Here is a 19,152-nt window from a genome sequence, read left to right as displayed (position 1 = left end):
TATTTACTATATATATATATATATTGGTTGCAGGAGGTTGCTGATTTCTTCAACATCGTTCATCCCCGGGGAAAGGGTGTCCGTATTGCAGGATTATATGGCATAGCGGGCCAGGGGAAAACTACACTTGCCAAGGCCTTCTGCAATTTCAAATTGGGGGAATTTGAAGGTAAAGTATCCCATCTAGAATTTTCTAGAGGCGATTCATTTGAAAGAACAAAACTTGCTCTGCACGATCTCACTTGCTGCCCCCAGTTGATTCTCGAAATAGTGATAGACCAAGATCAGGTGAGAAATTTAATATGGTTCAATATTCTTTTAAACCCCATTGTTATCTAAAAGAGCGGTGAGCAAGATGCGTAAGTATTCTGCAATGCTATGATATATCTTACAGGCACAAGTTGAGCTGCGTAAAAGAGTGAAGGGCCAGAGGGTATTGTTGGTTCTGGACAATATCATAGAAGAGAGCATTAACGAAGTGAGATATTATGTTGAGGCAGAGTTGGGAGAAAACAGCTGCATCCTTTTGAGCAGAAGAAGTGTAGATGTTTTAGTAAAGCATTTCAAGATAGATGAGCAATCATGCATGTGCGTACCACAGCTCAAAGAGGAAGAGGCCATAGCCTGTGATAAATATCAAATTAAATTTAACTCACAACTTAACCCTAAACCTAAAAAATTTATACTCGGCACTTAAAAAATGCTCAGCACATGAAGGTGCCGAGTGCTAGTTTTACTCAACACTTGATGGTGCCGAGTGGCTGGTTGCTCAGCACTTGAAGAAAAGTGCTCAGCACAGGAAGGTGCCGAGTGCCAGATTTACTCGGCACTTGCTCGGCACATGAAGGTGCTGAGTGATAAGCAACAGGTGTCAAGTTAGCTCAGCACACAAAGAGATAATACTCAGCAACAATAGATACCGAGTGAGCTTAGCTCCAATTGAGAAATTATAACTTCAGAGATTTCAACGTGAATGCTTTCACCATTAAAACCAAAGAGCCAAAGCTTTAAGCTTTCAACCAAACTTGTTAAATCCAATGAATAGAAGATGAAAAACAATAGATTAAGTATGTTTCTTGCTTTTTATTCAATCTTTCATTAAACTATTACAAAATCTAGGAGCATTCGGCTTCAACCAGAAAATCCTAAAATAACCCTAAATTGATAATACTTCAAACTTTAATAAAATTTTAAACCTGTAACTCTAATGGCTGCATACAATGGTGCCTAGAGAAATCACTGCTTCAAAAGGAAAAATCCAAATAAAAAACTTACAGAGTGAACAAAGAACCACGTGCAATTGCAGGCACAAACTTCCTTCCTTCTTCCTTCTCTGCTCAGCTCTACAACTTCACTCTGATCTACTTGATCTGCTCTGAATTAATGAATGAATGTAGAAACATTTCTTTTTGTCACATTCTTCCTTTCCCTCTCAACGTTCAAATTCAAAATCTCACCTACCAAAAATGAAGGCCTGTCGTTCATGGATGCCTGTGGTGACCTGATAGGGTAGATGGGCGTGGGGCTCGAGGACAACCTGCAGGCATTGACGCTTAATTTCCAACACTCCCCCTTTGTTCTAAGACCCACAAACAAGGATCACTGCTGATCCAAATCAACTACACCAAGACTCTGTCTTAGGTGTACAAAAGTTCCAATGCCTAATGGCTTGGTGAAAATATCTGCTAGCTGCTGCTCTGACTTGCAAAAATTTATTTTGATATCCCCATTCTCCACCAACTCTCTAATGAAGTAATATCTAATTTCAATATGCTTGCTTCTCCCATGGAAGACTGGATTCTTGGACAATACAATTGATAAAATATTTTCACAATAAATTGTGGTTCCATCCTCTTGCCTTTCATTCAAATCTGTCAAGATCCTCCTTAGCCAAATTGCTTGACATGCTACTGCATTTGTTGCTATGTATTCAGCCTCTGCTGTAGATTGAGCAACAATAGGTTTCTTCTTGGATGTCCATGAAATTGCACCTGATCCCATATGAAACATGTATCTGAAAGTGCTCTTCCTATCATCTAAACTTCTAGCCCAATCACTATCAGTGTAACTAACCAACTTGAAATCATCATTTGCAGTGTACAAAATTCCAAATCCCTTGGTACCTTTCACATACCTTAGGATCCTTTTTCCCGCTTGCCAATGGGAATCTCTTAGTTTTTCCATAAATCTAGAAATCAAACTTACTGCATGCATTAGGTCTAGTCGAGTTGCAGTCAAATACATTCAACTTCCAACCATACTTTTATATAATGTTGGATCTACTCTCTTGCTAGAGTCTTCCTTGCTCAACTTCAGACCTATTGCTATTGGTGTGGGGGCTGCCTTACTATTCTGCATTTTAAATCTCTCCAAGATCTGTCCTGCATATTTTTCTTGATAGATGAAAATGCCATCATGCATTTGTTTTACTTCTATGCCTAGAAAGTATTTCAAGAGACCTAGGTCTGTCATCTCAAACTCACTTTTCATGGCCTCTTTGAACTCACCAATTAGAGCCTTATCATTACCAGTAAAAATTAAATCATCTACATACAAGACAACAATCAATACATTACCATCTACTGCCTTGATCTAAAGAGTAGGCTCACCATTACTTTTGCTAAAGCCATTGCTCATTAAATATGAGTCAATCCTACTATACCATGCCCGTGGAGCTTGCTTGAGCCCATAAATAGCTCTCTTCAATCTATATACTTTATTCTCTTCACCTGCAACTTCATAACCAGGTGGCTACTCCACATATACTTCTTCTTTCAATACACCATTAAGGAAGGCAGACTTCACATCCATTTGAAATACCTTCCACTTGTGTTGAGCTGCAATTGCTATGACAGCATGCACGGTTTCCATTCTTGCAACTGGGGCATAGGTTTCATCATAATCTCTATCATACTGCTGTTTGTAGCCCTTGACTACCAGCCTTGCCTTATGCCTATCAGTCTTGCCTTCATCATTGCATTTGGTCTTATCGACCCATTTCACTCCAATCACTTGCTTCTTAGGAAGAAATTCAGTTAGCTCCCATGTCTCATTCTTTTCTATAGCATCTATTTCCTTATCCATGGCATTACACCATTTCTTCTCCTTGATTGCTTCCTCAAAATATACTAGATCACTATGAGAAAATAATGCAAAATTAACACTCTCATCATAATCTTCATACCATTCATCTTGGTATATCTCCCTAAGACTCTTGGCCTTTCTTTGTAACAGGGAGGAGAGTGTGGGATTAGAATCTTTACTGTTGTTGCTTTTCCGACTAGCTCGGTCTTCACTGGTAATCGGCACTGACACTCAGTCATGCTTACAGGAGCTCTGCAATGAATGAACCTGCTTGCCTTTTCTTCTATTTTCTCTTTCTTCTTGATGTTCATCAGCATCTTCTTCACTCATAATTGGCACTTTACTTGAAGTGCTTGGTGACTCATCAATTTGTCCATACCAAGATTGATTTTTGAAAAATTTCACATCTCTTGAAAGCATCATCTTGTTGTTCAATGGGTCATACAATCTGTATGCCTTTGATTCTAGGCTATACCCTGTGAAAATGTATTTCACACCTTTGTCATCAAATTTCTACCTTTCTTCTTTAGGCACATGTGCATATGCTACACATCCAAACACCCTTAGGTGTTCAACTGTCCATCTTATTCGTGACCAAGCTTCCATTGGAATTCTGTCACGGACTGCCTTTGTAGGACACCTATTAATTAGGTAAATTGATGTTGCCATAGCCTCTCCCCAAAATTCAGTTGGGAGACCTTTCTCTTTCATCATGCTCCTTGCCATTTCAACAATGGTCATGTTCTTTCTTACAACCACTCCATTCTATTGTGGTGTATAGTTGGCTATGAGCTCTTTCTTAATGCCATGTTTCCTGCAAGAATTTACAAAAGAATTAGAGGTATACTCCCCTCCTCTATCTGATCTTAGGACCTTGATATAATGTCCACATTCTCTTTTAGCCTGGGCTTTAAATTCTACAAATTAATCAAATGCTTCATATTTATTCTTTAAGAAATACCCCCATGTCCTACGACTAAAATCATCAATGAATGTCATAAAATAAGTACTCCCCCCAATGGAAGTAACTTGAATAGGACCGACTAGGTCAGTATGCACTAACTCTAATTGATATCTAGCTCTCCTAGAATTTCTAGAATTAAAGGGAAGCCTATGTTGCTTACCCAAAATACATGCCTCACACTTGTCACAAAAATTTCCTACACGTGGCAAACCTTCTACCATTCTTTTATTTGACAATAAATTTAAATCAGCATAGCCAAGATGACCATACCTGAGGTGCCATAGTTGTGAGGGGTCTTCAATCACACTCCTTAGAGCTGATTGTGTGTGAGATGCAGCACAAACTTAAGATGAGAAGCATGTCTTTATCCTCAAGGGAAACATTTTGTTCTTTGTCATTTAAACTACTACAAGTAGGTTCTTGCTCCCATCCTTTTCTTGAATGACACACATATCATTCTCCATCAGCACTTTGTATCCATTTTGAATGAGCTTACCAATGCTCATAAAATTATGCTTCATACCAGGGGCGAAATACACATTTTGTATTTTCTTTTTCTCACTTTTCTTGGTGCGGACCATAATAGATCCTTTACCCACAACTGGTAGGGTTCCATTGTTACCCATCTTAATTTTTGATTTCAAACTCTTATCTATGAATGAAAATAAGGTTTCATTTCCACTCATGTGGTTGCTACATCCACTGTCGAGGTACCAAACCTCAGGGCTTCCTTCTTCGCCAACATTACACATGATGAAGGCAGCAGCATTGGGTCCACTTCCCATGTCCACATCAGCCACATTTGCTTGTCCTGGTTGATCATTCTGCTTCTTCCAGCATTCATTTGCATAATGCCCATATTTATGATAGTAGTAGCATTCTACATTACTCTTATTTGAGTTGTAATTTTTCTTACCTCCTCTTGAAGTATTTTGTGAACTACTTGCTCCATCTACTCTTCCTGAGCTTTCTGCTGCAACATTCTTTTGTCCTCCATTACCTCGACCTCTGCCTTTGGAGTTTTGCCTAAGCCATTTCTTCCTCTCTCCCTTCCTTTTGGATTTGACTGAGTCTTGAATGCATGCTCTTGGGTAGAAGAAGATGTGGATCTATTGATCCTATACTCATGGGTTTGAAGAGAACCCATCAACTCATTCATTGTCAAAGTAGTGAGGTCTTTTTCCTCTTCTATGGTCATGACCAAATGGTCATATTTATGAAGTAAACTCCTCAATACCTTTTCCACTATCCTTTTCTCTTGATAGTCTTCTCCATTTGACTTCAATTGGTTAATCACATTGGATATCCTTGAGCTAAAGTCTGCAACTAATTCATTCTCCTTCATCTGAAGGTTCTCAAACTCTCTCCTTATATTTTGTAGCTTTACAGTACGGACTTTATCAGTCCTCTTGAAGTTTGTCTCAAGGATATCCCATGCTTCCTTTGCATAATTTGCTATTGCAATATTTGGAAATACTATCTCTGTCATTGCTACTTCAATAAGGCTTAATTCCTTTGCATCTTTCCTCCTTGACTCTTTCAAATGAGTCTTATGTGCATTTGTGAGGGCAGCATACTGAGTTGGATCAGTCACATCATTGAATCCATTAACTACAAACTCCCACAAATCATTTGCAACCATAATAGTTTTCATTTTCTTTGCAAATGTATCATAATTCTGTCTATTGAATGATGGTGGCTGCTGCCATATCTTTCTTGCATCTCCTGCCATGATAAATATCCCAAGGAAACAAAATTCTCTAACTCACTGTGGATGTGGGGCATCAAAGCTCTGATACCATGTGAGAAATATCAAATTAAATTTAACTCACAACTTAACCCTAAACCTAAAAAATTTATACTTGGCACTTAAAAAATGCTTGGCACATAAAGGTGTTGAGTGCCAATTTTACTCAGCACTTGATGGTGTCGAGTGGCAGGTTGCTCGACACTTGAAGAAAAGTGCTCGACACAGGAAGGTGCCGAGTGCCAAATTTACTCAGCACTTGCTCGGCACATGAAGGTGTCGAATGACAGGCAACAAGTGCCGAGTTAGCTCAACACACAAAGAGATAATAATCGGCAACAATAGATGCCGAGTGAGCTCAGCTCCAACTGAGAAATTATAACTTAAGAGATTTCAACGTGAATGCTTTCACCATTAAAATCAGAGAGCCACAGCTTTAAGCTTTCAACCAAACTTGTTAAATCCAATGAATAGAAGATGAAGAACAATAGATTAAGTATGCTGCTTGCTTTCTATTCAATCTTTTATTAAACTATTACAAAGTCTGGGAGCATTCAACGTCAACCAGAAAACCCTAAAATAACCCTAAATTGATAATACTTCAAACTTTAATAAACTTTTAAACCTGCAACTCTAATGGCTACATACAATGGTGCCTGGAGAAATCACTGCTTCAATAGGAAAAATCCAAACAACAAACTTACAGAGTGAACAAGAAACCACGTGCAACTGCAGGCACAAACTTCCTTCCTTCTTCCTTCTCTACTCAGCTCTACAACTTCACTCTGATCTTCTTGATCTGCTCTGAATTAATGAATGAATGTAGAAATATTCCTTTTTGTCACATTCTTCCTTTCCCTCTCAACGTTCAAATTCAAAATCTCACCTACCAAAAATGATTGCCTAGCGTTCATTAATGCCTGCGGTGACCTGATAGGATAGATGGGCATAGGGCTTGAGGACAACTTGCAGGCGTTGATGCTTAATTTCCAACATAGCCATCTTGCTCGAAAGGACTTGTGTAGAGGAGTCCACTTTAACGGCAGAGGATAGATCTTTAGCTGTCAAGTGTGCACACAGATGTTCCTTCAAAGAGGTCAGTCCCAAAGATCAAACATTTCATCCGTTGGCACTAAAAGCTTTTGGCGGCCAGTTTTCCCGTAAATACGGTTCAGATTTGTCAGCGTGGGTTCATAAGATAGAAGGCTTGGTTGATTGATCAGGTTATGGCTTGGATGACTTGGTGGCTTTGCTAGGTAATGCTTTTGACAATATGCCTCTTGAAAATTGCATCATATTCATGCTTCTCACTCTATATATGCCACCTAATATCACTCCCCACAATGTTACTGAATGGCTGGCGATGACAAGAAACGAAGAGATCTCTTTTATTGAGAAAGTGGTCAGCTTGAACAAATGCTTTTACAAGATTTTAGTTTAATTTAGATTTATCTTTATGAAAAGCAACTTAGATTTGTCTTTATGGAAAACCTGTATAGACTTAATCTATACGTCGTTTCAGGTTGACGATCTATGCAAGGAGTCCTTTATCGAAGAATCTAGACCTGAAATTCACATCCACAACCTATATGTTGAATTCACACAAAGTAAAGCAAATGAAATGAGGAGATGGTTGTGGTGGAAGGGTGAGCCGCCTAGTCCACACTGGCTAATATCAAAAGACAATGCAGGGTTTGAATTGGCCAGGGTTGAGTAGTGCACGTATCAAACAGTGTCCCAGATTTCCCTCCACGACTTAAAACGTCTATTGGTGCTTCAGCTGGTGGGCGTGTAGAACATAAGAAAACTTGACTTTCGTGGGATGGCCAGTCTCAAAAGCATTACAATACATAGTTCCAAACAACTGATAGCGCTTACACGTATGAAAAAATTGCATCAGCTGACGTGGCTTCAGATAAGCGAAGTAAATCCAATGTTTGCACATCCCAACCTGAACAGTCTTTGTTGGAATATTAAATACAAATGTCCATTTGCCCTTGGAGCCAAATGCTCACCTACCATCCCTAACGACCTGCACAACAGTTATAAACATGAACGCGGTAGGTGAAATTTTGAAATCTAAAAAGAGGGGGAAAAATATGACACAAGCAATGATCAGATTTATTCGACCAGTTAGAAGAAGAGCAAATCAGAAGTTGCAGAGAAGGAAGAAGAGAGAAGTGATCCGCAGATCCAGACGTTAGAGTGCAAAGAAAAGGAAGTTCATTTCGTGCCTACAGTTGCATGTGTTTCTTCTATGATCATTCTATAAGTTGAATGTGTTATTGTTTCATTCGTCCTATTGAAGCAGTGATTGCTCCAGGCGTTACTGTATGCAGCCACTAGAGCTGCAAGTATAAAGTTTTTAAGTATTGAAGTTGTTCAAATTTTACCAGTTTAAAATTTTTTGATTGAAGCCAAAGGCTCCCAGATTTTGTAATAGTTTGAATCTAAGTTGAATAGTAAGCAAGCAGGCATACGTGATTCCATTGCTTCTTGTTTATTGCATTTGTGAAGTTTATTATTGAGTACTTCAGGTTCTGGCTCTCTGGTTTTAATGGTGGAAAAGGAGTTCACGTTATAGGTCTTCACTCAGTATTGTCTTTGGTAGAAGTCATCTACAGTACAAGCTGAGTTTACTCGGTAAAGTCTTTTACTGAGCTCCATTCTCCAGTGGCTACCGAGTTCACTCGGTAATTGCATTGCCTACTGAGTTCACTCGGTAATCGCATTGCCTACCGAGTTTACTCGGTGCCTTCTTCTACCCAGTTCCACCTTCTTGTGGCTACTGAGTTACTTTTCTACCGAGCTCACTCGGCATCCAGTGTCTACCAATTTATTCATTTACCGAGTTGTTTATTCTTCATTTATCAAGCTCACTCGGTAAACTCTCTTGCCACTTGGTTTCTTTGGCTACCGAACAAATACTGTCACTCAATAATAGTTGTTGCCAAGAAATTTTTTTAGGTTTAGGGTTTTGAATGATTTTATTTTAATATTTCTCACATGGTATCAGAGCTTTGAGGTCTCACATCCAAAGTGAGTTAGGGCATTTGTTTTCTTGGGATATTTATCATGGCAGGAGTGCAGAAAAGATATGACAGTAGCCACCATCCTTCAATGGACAAAATTATGATACATGGGCAAAGAAAATCAAAACCATTATGGTAGCAAATAATTTGTGGGAGTTTATAGTTAATGGGTTCAATGATGTGACCGACCCAACACAGTATGCTGATTCACAAATGCACAAAAGACTCATTTGAAAGAGTCAAGGAGGAAAGATGCTAAGGCATTAGACAATTTTTTCAAAGATTGCAGCAGCAAATTATGCAAAGGAAGCATGGGATATCCTTGAGATGAACTTCAAAGGGACTGATAAAGTCCGTACTATAAAGCTATAGAATATAAGGAGGGAATTTGAGAACCTTCAAATGAAGGAAAATGAATCAATTGTAGATTTTAGTTCAAGGACCTCCAATGTGATTAACCAATTGAAGTCAAATGGAGAAGACTATCAAGAGTAGAGGATAGTGGAAAAGATATTGAGGAGCTTACCACATAAATATGATGATTTGGTCATGACCATAGAAGAGGCAAAAGACCTCACTATTTTGACAGTGGATGAATTGATGGGTACTCTTCAAACCCATGAGCATATGATCAATAGATCTACTTCTTCATCTTCCCAAGAGCAAGCATTCAAGGCTCAATCAAATCCAAGAGGAAGGGGGAAAGGAAGAAATGGCTTAGGTAGAAACTCCAGAGGCAGAGGCCGAGGTAATGGAGGACAAAGAAATGCTCTAGCAGAAAGCTCAAGAAGAGCAGATGGAGCAAGTAGCTCACAAAACACTTCAAGAGGAGGTAAGAAAAACTACAACTCAAATAAGATTAATGTAGAATGCTACTACTATCATAAATATGGGCATTATGCAAGTGAATGCTGGAAGAAGCAAAATGATTAGTCAAGACAAGCAAATGTAGTTAATGTTAACGTGGGAAGTGGAAAGAATGCCACTACCTTCATCATGTGTAATGTTGGTGAAGAAGGAAGCCTTGAGTTTTGGTACCTTAACAATCGATGTAGAAACCACATGAGTGGTAATGAAACCTTGCTTTCATTCATTGATAAGAGTTTCAAATCTGAGATTAAAATGGGTAACAATGGAACCCTACCAGCTATGGGCAAAGGATCTATTATGGTCCACACCAAGAAAGGTGAGAAGAAGGAAATATAAAATGTATATTTTTCCCCTGGTATGAAGCACAATTTGATGAGCATTGGTCAGCTCATTCAAAATGGATACAAAGTGCTGATAGAGAATGACACATCTGTCATTCATGAAAAGGATAGGAGCAAGAATTTACTTGCAGCACTTCAAATGAAAAAGAACAGAATGTTTCCCTTGAGGATAGAGACATGTTTCTCATCTCAAGTTGGTGCTACACCTCCCACACAATCAGCTCTGACAAGTGTGATTGAATACCCCTCATGGCTATGGCACCTCAGGTATTGTCATCTAGGCTATGCTAATTTAAAATTATTGTCAAATAAAAGAATGGTAGAAGGTTTGTCACATATAGGAAATTCATGTGACAAGTGTGAGGCTTGTATTTTGGGTAAGAAACATAGGCTTCCCTTTAATTCTAGAAACTCTGGGAGGGCTAGATATCTATTAGAGTTAGTGCATACCAACCTAGTTAGTCCTATGCAAGTTACTTCCATTGGGGGAGTACTTATTTCATGACATTCATTGATGATTTTAGTCGTAGAACATGGGTGTATTTCTTAAAGAATAAATCTGAAGCATTTGATAAATTTGTAGAATTTAAAGCCCAAGCTAAAAGAGAATGTGGACATTATATAAAGGTCCTAAGATCAGATAGAGGAGGGGAGTATACCTCCAATTCTTTTGTAAATTTTTGCAGGAAACATGGCATAAAGAAAGAGCTCACAGCTAGCTATACACCACAGCAGAATTGAGTGGTTGAAAGAAAGAACAGGACCATTGTTGAAATGGCAAGGAGCATGATGAAAGAGAAAGGTCTCCCAACTGAATTTTGGGGAGAGATTGTGGCAACAATAGTTTACCTAATTAATAGGTTTCCTACAAAGGTAGTCCGTGATAGAATTCCAATGGAAGCATGGTCATGAGGAAGATGGACAGTTGAACACCTAAGGGTGTTTGGATGTGTTGCATATGCACATGTGTCTAAAAAGAAAAGGCAAAAATTAGATGACAAAGGAGTGAAGTGCATCTTCATAGGGTACAACTCAGAATCAAAGACATATAGATTATATGACCTATTGAACAACAAGATGACTCTTTCAAGAGATGTGAAATTTCTTGAAAATCAGTCTTGGTATGGTCCAACTGATGAGTCACCGAGCACTTCAAGTAAAGTGTCAATTATAAGTAAAGAGGATGTTGATGAATAGCAAGAAGAAGGAGTAGATAGAAGAAGAGGCAAATAGCCTCAGTCATTACCGAGCTCCTCTAGGCATGACCAAGTGTCATTGCTAAGCAGCAGCAGTGAAGATTCTGATCCCACACTTTCCTCCCTATTACTAAGAAAGACCAAGACTCTTAGGGAGATATATCAAAATGAAAGGTATGAGGATTATGATGAGAGTGTTAATTTTGCATTATTTTCTCATAGTGATCCAATTTATTTTGAAGAAGCTATTAAGGAGAAGAAATGGTGTAAGGCCATGGATGAGGAGATAGATGTTATAGAAAAAAATGAGACATGGGAGCTAACTGAATTGCCTTCCAAAAAGCAAGTGATTGGAGTGAAATAAGTCTACAAGACCAAATGCAATGTTGAAGGCAACATTGATAGGCATAAGGCAAGGCTGGTAGTCAAGGGCTACAAACAACAGTATGACAGAGATTATGATGAGACATATGCCCCGGTTGCAAGAATGGAAACCGTGTGTGTTGTCATAGCAATTGCAGCTTAGCACAAATGGAAGGTATTTCAAATGGATGTGAAGTCCGCCTTCCTAAATGATATATTGAAGGAAGAAGTATATGTGGAGCAACCACCTAGTTATGAAGTTGCAGGTGAAGAGAATAAAGTATATAGATTGAAGAGAGCTCTTTATGGGCTCAAGCAAGCTCCAAGGGCATGGTACAGTAGGATTGACTCATATTTGATGAGCAATGGCTTTAGCAAAAGCAATGGCGAGCCTACTCTCTACATCAAGGTAGCAAATGGAAATGTGTTGATTATTGTCTTGTATGTAGATGATTTAATTTTTACTAGTAATGACAAGGCTCTTATTGGCGAGTTCAAAGAGGCCATGAAAAGTGAATTTGAAATGACAAACCTAGGTCTCTTGAAATATTTTCTAGGCATAGAAGTAAAAAAAATGCATGATGGCATCTTCATCTCTCAAGAAAAGTATGCAAGGCAGATCTTGGATAGATTCAAAATGCAGAACAGTAAGGTAGCCCCCACACCAACAACAATAGGTTTGAAGTTGACTAAGGAAGACTCTAGCAAGAGAGTGGATCCAACACTATACAAGAGTATGGTTGGAATTCTAATGTATTTGACTGCAACTCTTTCAAACCTAATGCATGCAGTAAGTCTAATTTCCAAATTTATGGAAACACCAAAGGATTCCCATTGGCAAGCGGGAAAGAGGATCCTAAGGTATGTGAAAGGTACCGAGGGATTTGGAATTTTGTATACTGCAAATGATGAATTCAAGTTGGTAGGTTACATGGATAGTGATTGGGCTAGAAGTATAGATGATAGGAAGAGCACTTCTAGATACATGTTTCATATGGGATTGAGTGCAATTTCATAGGCATCCAAGAAGCAACCTATTGTTGCTCAATCTACAGCAGAGGCTAAATATATAGCAGCAAATGCAGCAGCATGTCAAGCTATTTGGTTAAAGAGGATCTTGACAGATTTGAATGAAAGGCAAGAGGATGGAACCACAATTTATTGTGACAACATCTCATCAATTGCATTGTCCAAGAATCTAGTCTTCCATGGGAGAAGCAAACACATAGAAATTAGATATCACTTCATCAGAGAGTTTGTGGAGAATGGAGATATCAAAGTAGAATTTTGTAAGTCTGAGCAACAGCTAGCAGATATTTTTATCAAGCCATTAGGCATTGGAATTTTTGTACACCTAAGAGAGTGTCTTGGTGTAGTTGATGTGGATCAGCAGTGATCCTTGTTTTTTAGGCTAGGGACAAAGGGGGAGTGTTGGAATATTAAATGCAAATATATGTTTTCCCCTGGAGCGAAATGCTCACATACCATCCTTGATGACCTGCACAACAGTTATAAACATGAATGTGGTAGGTGAAATTTTGAAATCTAAAAAGAGGGAAAAAAATATGACAAAAGGAATGATCAAATTCATTCGACCAGTTAGAAGAAGAGTAGATCAGAAGTTGCAGAGAAGGAAGAAGAGAGAAGTGATTCACAGATCCAGACGTTAGAGTGCAGAGAAAAAGAAGTTCATTTCGTGCCTATTGTTGCACGTGTTTCTTCTCTGATCATTCTGTAAGTTGAATGTTTTATTGTTTCATTCGTCCTGTTGAAGTAGTGATTGCTCCAGGCATTACTATATGTAGCCATTAAAGCTGCAAGTTTGAAGTTTCTAAGTATTGAAGTTGTTCAAGTTTTACCAGTTTAAGGTTTTCTGGTTGAAGTTGAATGCTCCTAGATTTTGTAATAGTTTGAATCTAAGTTGAATAGTAAGTAAGCAGGCATACATGATTCCATTGCTTCTTGTTCATTGCATTTGTGAAGTTTATTGTTGAGTACTTTAGTTCTAGCTCTCTAGTTTTAATGGTGGAAAAGGAGTTCACATTATAAGTCTTCACTCGGTATTGTCTTTGGTAGAAGTCATTTGCAGTACAAGCCGAGTTCACTCGGTAAAGTCTTCTACTCTTTGGTAGATGTCATCTGCAGTACAAGCCGAGTTCACTCAGTAAATTCTTCTAACGAGCTCCATTCTCTAGTGGCTACCAAGTTCACTCAGTAATCGCATTTCCTACCAAGGTCACTCGGTGCCTTCTTCTACTGGGTTCCACCTTCTTGTGGCTACGGAGTTTCTCTTCTACCGAGCTCACTTGATACCTAGTGTCTACCGAGTTTTTCATTTACCGAGTTGTTTGTTCTTCATTTACCGAGCTCACTTGGTAAACTCTCTTGCCACTTGGTTTCTTTGGCTACCGAACAAATACTGTTACTCGATAATAGTTGTTGCCGAGAAATTTTTTTAGGTTTACAGTTGTGAATGATTTTTTTTTAATATTTCTCACAGTCTCAAAGGTCCACAATATCTTGAGATCAAGTTTCCACATAGCCTACAATGTTTGGTCAATAAGGGGCCAGATCTTACCCGTTGTGTTTCTCTAAGAGAGATTAACCTTTGTTTTTGATCCATCAAGGAGTTCCCAAGATTATAAGGTTTACGACATCTGGAGAAAGTGGAATTTAGTGGGCATGATAAAGTGGAAGGGCCATTCGACTGTACAAATTGCGTGGAGCTTCATTCGACTGTGATTGATAGTTGGTCTGGCTGGGTATTCCTCTCCAGATATAAAAGATTTTTGAAGACTGTATTGTGGGATCGTGATTCAGTGAAGGTATGTCCAGATATAGATGTCCCAAGTGCTTTGGAGGCGTGTTCGGATATGGATGTCCAGATAGAGTCGTTTGATCCATTTAATGACTTCTCAGCGCTCAAAATTTTGGAGTCTTGCGACGGATTAAAAGAAGTTCAACTTTGGAATTTGAGAAACATAAAGAAGCTTCCGAATTTCAAACTTCTATTAAAATTGATTGTGCTCAAACTTGGCAAGTGTGGATTAAGAGAGCCACCAGATCTAACATCATGTGTCTTGTTAGAGGATGTTTTTTTTTCCAAACTAGAAAAGTTAAGAAGGTTTCCCAACTTCTCACCCCTGGAGAAACTAAGGAAGTTAAGGTTATATAATTGCAGGAGGGTTGAAGATCCTCCTGATACTAGTGGGTGCAATGAGTTGCAGGTACTCCATCTAGTGTATAACGACAATATGAAAGGACTGCCAAACGTGGGGGAGTCCCCACAATTAGAGGAAATCAAACTGAGTTGGTATTCTAATGAGGAAATTGAAGTCGAAAGCCCTGAGTTCCATGCTAACCATGAATCTCCAGTGGAGAGCTTCTCGAATTTAGGAGATGTAAGCGCACCAGAAGCATTAAAGGAGTGGGAGTGGCTGAAGGGGAAGAGAATAATGAGAAGGAGTTATGTCCATGGAGGGAAGAAGTACTATTCAATCACAGCCCCCTATGAATTGCATGAGGGAAGTCCAATGTTGGGAAAGGTAACGGTTGTCCAAAGGTCAACACTTCCATGGAGATTTTTAGTCGACCCTTTTTCTCATTCACTCATTATGGTTTTAAGTACTCATGTTGGCATTTTGTGGATCTTCGTGATCAGCTTGGCTCTTCTAAGCCATGTTTTGTTTACATCAGTCCAATGCCTAAAGAGGAAACTTAAAAGTAGGGACAACTGGGTTTTTAGTCCCTGTCATTAAGGTAGAGACTATAGCTTTTACTGCACTCTTTTACATTAGTTAGATTCTTGAAAGAAGTTCTGAATAATGAATATTTTTGCACATATCAAAGTTCTTGATTACTCTAATATTTTCACAGAATATAAAATTCAACTAGTATTTTTCTCATTGGGTGAAAGCTATTTTTTGAGGGAGTCTTTTCGTTTTAGTTAATAAGAATTTCAGAAAAATTATTTATACAACATAGCATAGAAATTTCCAATTTAGCCACTGATGCAGAGCAATCATAATAATGACAATAAAATAATGGTAACAAGAATTGATAAGAAAATTGAATCACCATTAAAAAAATTGCATATTTTCACTACATATAACTATCTGCAAATTACAAAGTGGATGGCTCTCTGGGGGCACTTCCTCTATTCACGCACTCTCTATCAAACTATTATCTTTTCACCCTTATCGATTCTCTGTCTTGATCACATTATGAAATGATTTATTTAAAGATCATCTTTAACGGTCTTCAACTACTCGAATCCATTTTTGTTCCTTTCCGAATTTCAGAAGGTGCTCCTGCATCAGCCACTCATCCACTTCTACTTCTAATCCATATAATGGATGAAGAGAGAGATTTTTCTAATACGTTCATTTGCATGTATTGATGTGGCAGAAAGTTGAGAAATAAAATGCATAAATTGGAGTGCATTTTCTCAAAATTGAAGAAGCCACTTTTGATTATTCATATTCTCATTGTGTCCTCTAAAAAAATTGTTCATGCAAATTTCAAAATTTAAATTGGACGTAATCGTCTGAAGAAGATGGTGTTCCAATCAAAGGTAAATTTAAGTCTCCTCTTTAGCTTTTTGCTGCAATTTTATTCCAATCCATTTTCCCCCTTAAATTATTATGATTAATGGTGCCCAAAAAAATTTGTGTTAACATTTTTTCTTTTGCAAAAGGGTTTGCCTTAGTTTGCACAGAATGATGTTTTTGTTTCTATGCTTCAACCATTGTTGTTTCATACCAGAAACAAAAATAAAACCTACTATGAATGTACGTTTCAATTTTTAATTTCCGTGGGTGGTCTTTTTTCCCAAATTATGTTTGTAAGGTCCAATCTGTTCTTCAATTTGGTCACAAGGTCAGTGCATGAATTGAAGTGGAAACAAATATCAATTTAATTTGGAAATCAAAGGTATTTGGAAATCAATTCCATTGTAGGTATCTGGAAGGAGGTTCCACTTGGGAAATTGGTGACTGGCATCATTCTGACTTGCAAAAATTGTTACACTTTATATTCAGTTCTAGACAAGACTGTGTTTGAGATTTTATATAGTGCTATTAACAACACGTTTGACATAAACGAAACACTAGTTGGTTCTTTGCAGGCCCCTAAGAAACCCTAGTTTTCTCTCTGTCTGCTGCATCTACATCTGCATCTGTATCATGAGCATCGAAAAATTCTTCTTGCCTGCGTCGTGCACCCTTGTTCTGAAAACCCTAACCCATTTTCGGTCTAATCTCTCTATTCTAGCAGACAGTAACAATGTCACCAACAGCAACAATGCCCCTTCGCAAAATCTCTTTCTTGCACTTCGTTACCGAAGATTAAACATGTCTTTCAGCCGATGCTGCAAAAATGTTGAATAGAAAGCCCTCATTGGGGTGACTAAAAAGCCTCGATAATGTTGAACAGTTTGTGTCCATATTCCATAGATTTGGTTGCAACGAGGATCAAATTGCATACATAATCAGATCCAAGCCCTTCCTTTTGACCGTCAGTCCGGATAGACTGCTGGAGCTCAATATTCAGGCTTTGAAACGCACATCACTCTTGCCAGAGCAACTTTATCTCATTTGTAGGATTGGCATTCATAAGGAAAGCAACATGTACAAATACATTGTGAGCATTGTGGTCGTTAGCCGCATCGAAGTGTTAGACGGTAGGATTCACAATCTTCAGCTTTGCGGTCTCTCGCCTGAAGAAGCCCTGCAAGTTGTTAGGGTTGAACCTCGCTTTAAATGGTAATTTAATAAACAGAAAAATAAATGATAATTTAAAAAATAGAAAAATATAAGTCAAATTTCTATCTGATTTTTCTTTGAATAATTTGTCAAGTAAAATATAAAACAAATGTTTTCCAGAATGTGGGTGCCTTAATTCAAATGTCCGAATCTTTCAAATTTTGCACCTATTTTCCAATAATAAATTCTGAATTGTCCCTAAAATAATTTTCAATCCTTAGTTCTGAATCATAGACAAACTAGATTTTTTTATTCAATAGAAGAATACTCCATTATAATAATAATTGATGAGTTTCCTAAATTAATCAAACTCTATATTTTAATCCAAAAACTTACAGTATGACACTTCATGGTAGTCATCAATCAAGTCACCTTGGACATATGATGTGGCATGATGGTCAGGACTAGACAAGGATCAGACCAAAGGTTTGTCTTGCATTGTGGCATTTCATGCTCTGCAGAGTCGCAAACACTGAAATAAGATCCATTACGTATTAGGGTTTGACAATCCACATTAAAAAAAGTTATGGATATTGGCCTGCAGTTCCATGAGACCAGTTAAATGATTAAGACTTAACCTTTCATTGTCTATGAAGACCCCAACGTTCTAATTTTCTGTTAGGGCTCGTTTGGTTGCTGGAATATGATTTCAGAATTAGCATCCGGAATCCTTGATTTGGGATTCTGGAACTTGAAATCTAGGTTTCGATTTTGGGAATCCGATTTGGACCCGTTTGGTTCACCAAGAATTCAATATGAGAATACACATTTGCTCCGTTTGGTTGCACATGAATTGGAGTTGGAATAAACAAGTTTTTATACAGATATTTGCCCTCTTTTCTGTGTGGGGGTTTTTACAGATGATATATATATATATAAAATATCACCCCTTTGTGGGGGTTTTTACAGAACTTTCACCTGTGGCGCCCATCTCACAATCAGTCCTCTATCCCTGATCCGTTCTGAAAACCCTTGCGGCAAAATACCAGAGTCATATTGTGCATTGTCCTTTCACAAAACCCACAGAAAAGGGCTCCAGCTGTTTTCTAACCCTAGCACAATTTCTTCGAGCTGTTTTACCCCTGCGATAAATATATATAACAGCAAATAGCAACTCGAGCGGGAAACAAAATGGCTTCTGGTGGATATCAAAACTCATTGGTTTCAATAAATATCGTATGCCCATTTTATAAAAAATGGAATTAAAACGGGTTTATCGCTAATTCCAACTATTTGGATGGAAAACGAAATCCACGAAATGTAGTATAAATGAGGATACGGAATCCCATTTTTATCAAATTTTGATTCACGTTTTGCACACCCAAACAGTGGATTGGGAATTTTTTAGAATACGAAATCCTAATTCCGCCTCAAATCCACGATCCAAACGGGCCCTTAGTGTCTCGTATAAAGAATATATATGCTGTGGTGATTTACCTTGCATTCAAAGTTCTTTTAATGTCCATTGCCTTTGGCTGGTTTATGCGGCTCTCTTTGTTTTGGCCACTTCTTTTTATGTTAGCTTTTATTATAATCCTCAGCCATGTACTGTCGACTTAGCTTATGTATATGCATTTGAAGAAAAAACCAAATAGTTTTCATGTTCCTATTCTTTATTAATCTATGTTTCAGTGTCCAACAATTCTAATCTATGCTTTTCAAAAATTCTTCTATTAATATTTCTTTTCTTACATTTATTTCTATTTTATCATTGGTTGCTGTGATATTTGTGGTAGTCTTTAGACTTTTAAATTTTCAAAAATCTATATTATCACAATTTAATTTAAGCATTC

At 38.0% G+C, this 19,152-nt stretch overlaps 1 pseudogene; it reads left to right on the top strand.

Annotated features, from left to right (window-relative positions):
* The window catches only part of LOC149544661 (TMV resistance protein N-like), a 31,567-nt pseudogene extending 13,400 nt beyond the window's left edge, over window positions 1–18,167 (top strand).
* Window positions 18,168–19,152: the final 985 nt, after the last annotated feature.

The sequence above is a fragment of the Cupressus sempervirens genome, chromosome 8 (assembly GCF_028749045.1).
Source record: "Cupressus sempervirens isolate cs-2001-9-10 chromosome 8, ASM2874904v1, whole genome shotgun sequence".
NCBI classification, from domain to species: domain Eukaryota; kingdom Viridiplantae; phylum Streptophyta; class Pinopsida; order Cupressales; family Cupressaceae; genus Cupressus; species Cupressus sempervirens.
The sequence above is the reverse complement of the archived record's forward strand: the minus strand, read 5'-3'. Positions and strand labels throughout refer to the sequence as shown.